Raw genomic sequence first — 8861 nt, forward strand, 5'->3', positions numbered from 1 at the left:
CTCTTGTAAGTAAGTGTTTTTGAAGGTCTTTCTTAATAATTTTTGTATCTTTGTGAACCTTGTAGCTTAAGCTAACTAATGGAGGGACTAGTTTACAAAATGGTTGAGAGTCTAAGGTTTTTCCATGTGAATACTCATGTTGTTTGCTGAATTTTCATGAAAGAAAATGAATCTTGGTTGTTTAATTAACAACTTTTTTGAAAGGATTTTTCATGAAACCACCTAAAATGGACCTTTTTGTAAAGGTTATAAAATAGGTGATAAATATGTGGAATAATTGAAATTGAGAGTTTCTATAAGCTTAAATCAGTTTCGGCTAGGCTTGGTTAATGAGGAAATTCGATGAAAATTGTTTTACGGGTCTAAGGGCAAAATTGTAATTTTTGAAAGCTTAGGGGCAAAACTATAAATTTGCCAAAGTATGTTTTATTGGCAGCTAGTAATAATTGTAAAAACTTGGCTAAGCTTGAGTTGTGTTTAATTTCATGAATTTGTACTTTTATGTGATAGGGACTAAATTGCAAGAATGTGAAACATTAGGGACAAAAGTGTAAAATTATCCTAATATGAATTTTTGGACTAAATTGTATAAATTGATGACTAAATAAGTAAAATTTATTATTATATAGATTGGGGGAGACGAGATCTGGATAGAGAACGAGGGAAAACAAAGTATTGGGTTAGTCGACTTAATTCGTTGTTTCAGCGAACGAGGTAAGTTCATATGGTTAGTTGACAGTGATCAATTATTAAATTAGAAATGATATAATGTATTATTATTACATACAATTGCTATCGAATCATGATAATATGAGATTGAATTGAAAGATCAATCTAAAAAAATGCAGGGTCGAGTACGATCGGACTATGATTCGTGATGAATTGATGGAAAAGACCATGGTTGGACCATGGCGATATGAGAGCCAGCGTAAGAACATGTTTGGGACATGGCATCGGCCTCGGTATGTGTCAGTGTAAGACCATGTCTAGGACATGGCATAGGCATCAGTATATGCGAGCCAGTGTAAGACCGTGTTTGGAACATGGCATCGACATTGTTATGTGAGCCAGTGTAGACATGGCATCGGCCTTAATATGCAAGCCAGTGTAAGACCATGTTTGGAACATGGCATCTGTATTGTTATATGTGTCAGTGTAAGACCATGTATGGGACATGGCATCGGTACTGATGTATAAGAGCCAGTGTACGACCATGTCTGGAACATGGCATCGATATTTTACCCTTTTGTATGAGGCTTATCGGGTATCCTTTAGTATTCCAACTGGTTCAACGGGTGATTTAAAGATTGTGTCATGATTGAGAAAAGTTATGATTATATTGGAAGTGGTACAGGTATGTGTGCAAAACTCATGAGAAATGATTTCGGTTTATGATTCACTTTTGGTAAGGATGCAAATAAGTAAGTCATGCCCATGAGAATGATTTTGTGATGACCTTGTGATTATGGGTCTATGCTTATGATGTATAAATATGTATTTTTACCATGATGGTTGAAATGATTTGTAAAGGTGTTATAAACTTAGTTATCATTATTTTACACTAAAACAGTTTTGGACAGCAGCAGTAGTCCGACTTTGAAAATCCACCAAAAATTGTGGAAATCGAGTTAGAGGTTGAATAAAATATGAAATTAAAACTTATCGAGTCTATCGAGTCTAGTTTCACATAGAAGAAACAATGTAAGCAAAAAAAATTCATGTTATGAGATATTTGGATTTCTGTGAGATAGGGTTAGAGTGATTTTGGGTCCCCTTATCTTAACTTCAGAAAATCAATAAAAATTGTATGAAAATAATTATTGGATTAATTCATATTAATAAATCCTTAATGAGTCTATTTTCAAGAGAAACAGGTGGGAACATTATCCGAATCCTGTACTGTGAGATAATTAATTTTTAGTAAAGAAAGGTCGAAGCTGTTAAACAGCAGAATAGGGGTAACTTTTAAGAATAAACTGTACTTATAGGCTAATCCAAAAATTCTGAAAATTTTATGTAGAAAGATATTTGATTCTAGTTTCAAATTATTTTAACAGATCTTAATTTAGAATTCTGTAGCTCAAGTTATCAATAATTTAGTGACTATGACTCAAATAGACAGCTTGGCTGGAATATGAATAAATAGTGGAATTATGTGCAATTATGATTGTGTTACCTTAAGAACATTTTGTGAGAATATGGAAAAAACATGTAAATAAATCTCTTATTATATTCATATGGACTTACTAATCTATATAGCTTACCCCTTCCTTTTTCCTCATTTTATAGGGTCACTAAACTAGCTCGGGTTGGAGGTCGTCGGAGATTCTATCACACTATCCAGCTATTGAAGGGTATAAATGATTTCAAGCACTTTAAGTCTATGTCATGTATAGGGACTTAGTCAATTGGGTATGTGTCATTTGATTTGGCCAAATGTATTGCCTTATAATGGGAATATGATTCATTTTGTATATGGCCATGTGATATGGCTCATATTGGTTATTAGGTTGTAAACCTATTCATATATGCATGCATGTGCTAAAGGTTTCCCATGGGTGTTTAGTATGGAAGAATTGTGAATGTGCCCTAGATTGCTTGATGATTTCAAAGTGACTAAATTGGCTTATGGATAAACCTTAGCATAAGTATGAAGTGTAAGAATGTGTTAACGATAATCATGGCATGAAGTTGATAAGTTTAAACTAGGCAAAGTACGGTGCCTTTTGCATGAATAAATTGATATGAAATTGCCACGAAAAGTTCCATTGAAGTTATGTTTAAGTAAGTGCTAACGAGGGTGCCAAATGGCTTGGTAAATAGCCATTTTCTGGGCCACACGAGCAGAGACATAGCCGTGTGTCGCATCCGTGTGGAGGACAAGGTCTAGCACACGGGTGTGTGACTTGGCCTTGTGTCCCTATTTCGTTACATGGGTGGAGGATACGAGCGTGTCCGAAGCCACACGGGCTTGTGTGACCACACAGCCTAACCCACACGGACGCGTGGCTCTCCAAACATGGAAAATTCCCTAATTGTTGTAAAAGGTTTGTAAGTTCTCGATTTAGTCCTAAACCACCCTCGATATATGTTTTAGGCCCCGTGAGCCCATATAAGGGGCATTATGAACATGAATAAATGTTTTTAGTTTGAACAAAATTTTATAACCCAGTTTTACATGTATGTGTACATTTTAGTCCGGTAATGCCTCGTACCTTGTCTCGGCCTCAGACTCTGGCAAGGGATGTTACAGGCCACACGCCCATGTGCCAGCCCATGTGTCACACATGGCCAATAGACATGGCCGTGTGTCTAGACCGTGCCAAACCTATAGGGTATACTGACTTAAATTCAAAGGGTACCCCAGGGGACACACGATCGTGTAGCATGACCGTGTGTCACGCACGGCTGAGACACACGCCTGCGTCTCTGCTCGTGTGGACAAAAATAGGCTATTTGCAAAGCCAATTTGCCACCCTTTTTGCATATACCTACATAAGCTCATATGGTACCAACTTAAGTCACAAATATGCAACCAAAACTCATCAATCAAATACACAAATGTACAAAATCCAATATTTCAAGCATATCATTTCACCATTTCTATCCATTACCAAAACATGCCATTGATAAACAATCAATCTCATAATCATCAAACCATCTCAATTTCCATAATAAACTTGCCAATCACATAGCCATATATATATATCACAAACACATATATAAACACATATCATAAGCCAAATTCACATTCAATATTGCCAACATTCACAAGTCAACTTATATGACCAAACACACACCAACATTTACAAGCCAAATCACATGGCTAATATCACAACTCAAAGTACCTTAACTAGCCTATACATGCCATATACCAAATATACATATCTCAAAAGTACCAACTTAGGTGTTTGAGCGATGATGTTCCTGACGACTCCCAGATCCGAGCTAGCTTTAATTATCTATAAAACATAGACAAATAACACAGAGTAAGCTTCATAGCTTAGTAAGTTCGTTAATGAATAACTCAATTAATCAATTAAATGTAATTTAACTATTTTCACATTACCAAATCAAAATCATATTAACCAAGAACCTTTCTCATGTCTCAAACACGATTAAATACCATCTCATTGAACTTTCTCAATCTAATACTCGAGTAGGTTCCGTACGTACATGTATCACCTCATACTAACCTCTTTCTCAACCACGTCATTTCTTTTACCTGTTGAACCATTTGGAATAAAAATCGGATACTCAATATCTCAATCAATAAGTACCTATACCATGGCCCGTTGAGGTATCACTTACGCCTGAAGTGCCGATATCATGGCCCGAAGCCAACACCATAGCCTAATGACATGTCATTAGCATCCTAACTATTCCTAAGGTTCAACCAGGAAGTTTCGCTTATCTATTTCATTGTCGAACACATCCTTATAGTCTTATTCACAATTCAAACATTATCCGTAATCTCACAATCACATCTTAAGCAATACCAAAGCATTTAACATACACTTATAATGAAATTATCATATAGGAACTTACCTCGGTCGTAGAAACAACGAAATTAATCAAGTACTTTGTTCTTACCTCGATCTAAGTTCGAGTTCCTCTTTCTTGATCTATATAATATCAAATTAAACTTGATTATTCAACCACACATTCAATTTAATCCAAAAATACCTATTTGGGCATTTTTTCAATTTAGCCCCTAAAGTTTCACATTGATTCAATTTAGTCATTATTTCACAAAAACACAAATTACACCAAATTTGACAAAACTCATGCTTGACCGAATTGCCATAGTGCCCCTAGAAGCCCAAATTTCTCATTTATTTCACATTTCAACCACATAATTTACACTTTTCACAATTAAATCCCTAAAATGCATTTTTAGCCAAAATCACTTAACAAAACATATTAATCTAACATTTATCTTCTATTTTTCATCACCAACCGTCACAAAGCACATAGATTCAACAATGGCACTTCACAAAATTATCAACCAATTCGAAAATTAAGACACGGGCTAGCTAGAACACGAAGCAACGATCACAAAAACATAAAAATTATCAAAAACCGAGCTCAAAATATACCTTAATCAAGAACAACAATGGCCGAACCTTCGAAGCTTCCAAAACCCTTATTCTTTCTTATTGCGGTTGAGGAAGATGACAATTAAGCATTAAATTGTTTTTATTTTAATTAATATAACTTAATTACAAAATTACATAATTACCCTTAATGATTAAACATTAAAATTCTACTAACTATAGCCATGATTGTCCATCCATTATTCAAATCACTTAATAACATCATAAGGACCTCATATTTAATCAACCATAGCAATTAAACACCTTTATCAATTAGAATGTAAATTTTGCATTTTACACGATTTAGTCCTTTTATCAAATTAAGCACTCAAACGCTAAAATTAGCTCACGAAATTTTCACACACACGTAATCACATGCTATAAACACTAAAAATAATATTAAAATAATTTTTTGACTTCATATTTGTGGTTTCAAAACCATTGTTCTGATTTAGCTAAAATTGGACTGTTACAAAACTACTTGATTTTTATAATTATGTGAAATTCTTGATCATCATTGGAAATTCTTATGGATGACCATGCATATTCAAAGAAAGTTACAAGATATTTTTTAATTGAACACTCATGTGCCTAATATTTCTTTGTCTAGTGTTGATGGTTTGTTTTTGAAGGAGAGATACTTGATTCTTCCGTATTTGGGATATCAAAATCATATCTTTGATCCTAGAGATAGTTTTGGCGCACAAGAAAGCTTAGGTAAGTATTTTATTCATTTTATTGTTATTTATTCTAATCCTTTTTCTTTATGTGTAGCTAAAGATTCGGGGACGAATCTTCTTGAGGAAGGGGGAACGATGCGAGTCTGAATGCATAATTTCAGACCTATGAATGTGATGGGCTCACACTCTCTCCAGAGGCGAAGCCAAAACAATTTTATAGGGAGGCCAGATGAATTTTTAATTTTTTATAGTCTATATCTTTATAATTTGTATCTTGAGTATTCTGTGACAACTCATTCATATCTTCTTATTTTTGTCATATATATGTCTTAGAATGCCCGAAAAACCTAAAAATCACGTTTTTCTATAATTTAGTGTCCCAATTCACAAAATCGTCATGGCTTGCCACATGGCCGTGTCGCAACTTGTGTGGCTTACATGGTGATGCAGTCGCAAACCAACTAAAAATCTGACTAAGGCAAGTGCACCTATCAATTAATAGTATAATTATGGTGAACAAAGATATCATTCCTATAAAAACTAAAAGTACTAGTAAGTACTACATTTCTATTATTTAACCAATAAATTTAGTAATGGATTAAAACTAAAATCAATTAAATTAAATAACTATAAACGCAGAAAAGAACAAATCAAGAAAACAAACGATTAACAACCAAGAAGCGAAACAATACCTAGAAAAGGATTTACCTAGAGTTCATTTGGCACTATCAATCTAAATTATGCTATTTCTTCACTTAATATCTTGATCCATAAAAATCCCTAAATTATGCTAATATCTCTTTCGAGAGTATAAACAACTGACTCTATGTTGATTCATTGTAATTACTTTCTAATTAAAACCCCTATTATCGCATTAACTCGATTTATGGATTCCCCTATTAGATTTGACTCTAATCTGGTAGATTTATGTCATCCTATTTCTAGGATTGCATGCAACTCCACTCATAAGCTATAAAAGTAACATATTTTAATCAAATTCTTAATGCATTTTTGGATGATTAATTATGCAAATTAGTGAATTTGATGCTTCTAATCCTTTAAATTTATGTTTCTATACTCAAGAGAGCATTTAGGAGTGAAAGGAGTGAAAAACGAGCCAAAATCGGACAAATAGAGCTGCTTTCAGGAGCCACACAGCTTGGGCATTTCCACATGCACTAGGCACACAGCCATGTGAGCCACACGGGCTGGACACACGCCCATGTGCCAGACCGTGTCGATTTTTCACCTTGCTTCCCAAATACATGGAAAAACCCAATTTGTAGGTTTTCTGAGCACTTTAAAGTCTAAAAATATCAATGAGAAGAAGACATAAGTGGGCAATCAAAGAAGACCAAAGAAAACACTCGAAGAACACCATCAGAATCAACTCAGAAGCAGATCTCCTTCAAGATTAAAGATCTCTTTTTAATTTCTTTCGAGGTTTTTTTTGAGCTTCTTTATGTCTTATGGTTATTCTGAGTTTGAGATGTTTTCATTCAAGATTATGAAATAATTCCCTAGATACCTAGGGAGGATGAAACCTATGATGAATGTAACACCCCTCACCCATATCCAGCGCATGAATAGGGTTCTAGGTGCTACTGAACTTAAACTCAACCAATCTTAGGAAATCAGGCCATAAAACATTGATCAATTTAAAACTTTTCATTTTATAAGCAACCTATCCTTTACTTGGGCTTAAAAGGCCCAAAACATCTATCCAAGGTGGTTCGGGGTCAAACCGAGGGCTCAAGAAAAACTTGGAAAATTCATGCTTTAAGGCTCCACACGCCTGTGTGGGTATAGACCATGTTGTCACCTACGCTCGTGTGGCATGGGACACGCCCGTGCCCTTATCCCGTGTGCAACGCTGACTTTAAAACACGGCCATGACACATGCCCGTGTGGATTGCCCGTGTACAACAATGACTTAAGATTTTAAGTGGAAGGGACGTACGACCATAACACATACCCATCGGAGTGAGCCTTGTGTTACACACGGCCTAGACACACGCTCTTGTGTCTTGCTCGTATGGACAAAAGGAGGCCATTTCCCAGCCATTTTGTCACCCCTTTTACACAACCTACACAAGATCATTTCAACATACTAATTTCACCACAACGGATACCAATTCATACATAGAAATAACATTATAAGTATTTACCAAAATGAATAATAGCCATTATTCTAGGCTTGATACAAAATGAAGGGTTTTTGACTTAAGCCAAAATACATAATCAATTTCTCAATAAATCAAACATCCTAGTCTAGCCCTATACATGCCATACACAAAAGAAGATTCGTACTATACCAAGTACTTCGATTGATAGTGTGATCGATATCTCTGACTTCAAAGATTCCTTGAGCTAATTAAACAACACTGAAAGAAAAGGGGAAAGGAAGAAGAGTAAGCATAAAGCTTAGTAAGTTTCATATAACTAAATATACAACAACAATTTCACCATTAGTCATCATACTCTTAGCTCAAAGGTAAACATAAACTTGACTTACTCATTACCGTCCACTCAAATCACATTTTCTAATTTGAGCTCATTACTTATGCATACTAAGTAGGTACCTGTACCACTCACAACATTATTATACTTTCCTTATTAAATCACTTTCGTAATCTTTAAAGTCAAACCTTTCGAAATACTACCGGATGTTCTATAAGCCTCAAACATGGGATAAGTTGCCGATGCCATGTCCCAGACATGGTCTTACAATGGCTATCCTCATCGGGGCCGATGCCATGTCCCAAACATGGTCTTATACTAGCTCTCGTATATACGTGCTGATGCATGTCCTGGACATGTCTTACACTAGTACAACTCTTAGCCGATGCATGTCCCAGACACATCTTACACTGGCTATCATCGTCGAGGCCGATGCATGTCTTAGACATGTCTTACACTGGCACTCATCTCTACGCCGATGCCATGTCCCAGACATGGTCTTACACTGGCACTCATAATGTGGCCGATGCATGTCCCAGACATGTCTTACACTGGCACACAAGAAGTCTGAATGTTATGCCATGAATATCCAGTTTGTTTCCTAGGTCCCAACTAGATCTTTCTA

Source organism: Gossypium hirsutum, chromosome A12, assembly GCF_007990345.1.
Source record: "Gossypium hirsutum isolate 1008001.06 chromosome A12, Gossypium_hirsutum_v2.1, whole genome shotgun sequence".
Lineage (NCBI taxonomy): Eukaryota > Viridiplantae > Streptophyta > Magnoliopsida > Malvales > Malvaceae > Gossypium > Gossypium hirsutum.